Below are 2,500 nucleotides of genomic sequence, written 5' to 3'. Positions count from 1 at the left end.
ATCACACCTCCTCTCTCGGCACCCTGTCGTATGCTTTGTGTAAATCTACAAAGACACAATGCAACTCTTTCTGGCCTTCTCTGTACTTCTCAATCAACCAACCTTTTCTCTCTCTCTCTCTCTCTCTGTCTCTCTCATTTTCTTCATTTATCAGCCCGTCAAAGTAGTCCTTCCACTTCGTAGCACACTCTCCTCGCTTGGCAGCACATTTCCATCTGTATCTTTGATCGCCCTAACTTGTCGCACATCCTCGGCAGCTCGGTCTCTCTGTCTAGCCAATCTGTACAAGTCTTTTTCTCCTTCCTTAGTGTCTAACCTGTCATACAGCTCACCGTACGACTTTTCCTTTACCTTTGCCACCTCTCTCTTTGCTTTACGCTGCATCTCCTTGTACTCCTGTGTACTTTCTTCATCTCTCTGACTATCCCACTTCTTCTTTGCCAACCTTTTCCTCTGTATACTTTGCTCTACTTCCTCCTTCCACCACCACCACCACCACCGCCAAGTCTCCTTGTCTTCCTTCCTCTGTCCCGATGACACACCAAGTACATTCCTAGCTGTCTTCCTCGCTATTTCTGCAGCGCTTGCCCAGCCATCTGGCAACTCTTCACTACCACTCAGTGCCTGTGTTAACTCCTGCCTGAACTCCACACAACAGTCTTCCTTCTTCAACTTCCACCATTTGATCTTCGGCTGTGTCTTCACTCGCTTCCTCATGTTGTTCTCCAAAGTCATCTTACAGACCACCATCCGATGCTGCCTAGCTACGTTCTCCCCTGTCACCACCTTGCAGTATGCAATCCGTTTTACATCGCGCCTTCTACACAAGATATAGTCCACCTGTGTGCACTTTCCTCCACTCGTATACGTCGTCACCCTGTGCTCCTCCCTCTTCTTGAAATATGTATTCACCTCAGCCATTTCCATCCTTTTCGCAAAATCGAACACCATCTGTCCTTCCACATTTCTCTCCTCGATTCCATACCTTACCATCAACTCCTCATCACCTCTGTTCCCTTCAGCAACGTGTCCATCGAAGTCCGCTCCAATCACCACTCCCTCCTCCTTGGGTACCCTTTCCACCACGTCGTCCAACTCAACTCCAGAATTCTTCTTTTTCGTCCATCTTACACCCGACTTGCGGGGCATATGCGCTGATAACCGTCAGCAATACACCTTCGATTTCCAGCTTCATAATCCTCACTCTGTCTGACACTGTGTTCACCTCCAGCACGCTCTTGACATACTCTTCCTTCAGAATGACCCCTACCCCATTTCTCCTCCCATTCGCACCATGGTAGAAGAGTTTGAACCCACCTGCGATACTCCTGGCCTTACTCCCCTTCCACCTTGTCTCTTGTCACCTTTCTTCTTTCCATCACGTCAGCCTGCTCTCTCCCTTTACTAGCCATAGTGCCAACATTCAAAGTTCCGACTGACTCTCACCTCCACACGCCTACCCTTCCTCCTCTCTAGCTGCCTCTGGACATGCCTTCCCCCTCTCCTTTTCCTTCGCCCAACAGTAGCCTAGTTTCCACCGGCACTCCGCTGGTTAACAGTACCGATGGCGGTCGTCGGTAACCCGGGCCTCGACCGATCCGGTATGGAAATCTTATTTATGATCCGCATATTTGATTTGGCAAAGATTTGACGCCGGATGCCCTTCCTGACGTAACCCTCCCCATTTGTCCTGGCTTGGGACCTGCACTAAGAATGCATTGGCTTGTGCATCCTCAGTGGCTGGGTTGCACGCTTTTCTATGTTTGCCCCTCACTTTTGTGGCGTGAACTATCAATTCTAGTAATACAGGTGTGTTTATGTTAGGTATCACAGACACACGCACACGCACAATATATGTCCAAAAGTATTGAGATAACTGACCATTACACCTACAGGAGCTTTTCTGACATGTCATTCTGAATCCATAGAAACCCATATTCCACGAAGCTCCCGGCGCACAGTTTTTGTGCCGATGTTAATGCCAGGAGAAGTTTGGATCTCTGCAGTTATTGAGTCAACAGAGCGTTGGCGACTTGAGTTGCTGTTGTCCCTAAAGGCTTGCACTTTTCAATAATATGATGATATATGAAGCATAGAGAGTAAACGGGATAGATACCTTTTGAACAGCACCCTGTAGTACAGCACTTTGAAGGTACATATGTCGTCACTTGCTGTAGTGGTTTTTACTGATGGGCGTGGCCAGGTTTTCAGAAGCCTCTCAGTTGTCAATGTGAGAGCCAGGGGACGCGTCTGCCGTACGTTTAGGGTTAGGGTTAGGTGATTTCTCTGGTAGGGCTGCTTACACCACACCCCGGACTGGATTTGTTGCGTGTTTGTGTCCTGATCGATGGGCCAACTTAACACGCCTTCGGAGGGTGTCCGCCGGCCGGCTTTGCCGGCGTTCGGGCGGTCGGTTCCTCCGGTCTGGCGGATCGATGTCCTTTATTTAATGTTCTTAGTGGCGAGCAGAGTGCGGAGTGGGAGGGGCTCTACCGCGTAG

This window comes from Lampris incognitus, unplaced genomic scaffold, assembly GCF_029633865.1.
Source record: "Lampris incognitus isolate fLamInc1 unplaced genomic scaffold, fLamInc1.hap2 scaffold_150, whole genome shotgun sequence".
Lineage (NCBI taxonomy): Eukaryota > Metazoa > Chordata > Actinopteri > Lampriformes > Lampridae > Lampris > Lampris incognitus.
This window is presented reverse-complemented; position numbering follows the sequence as displayed.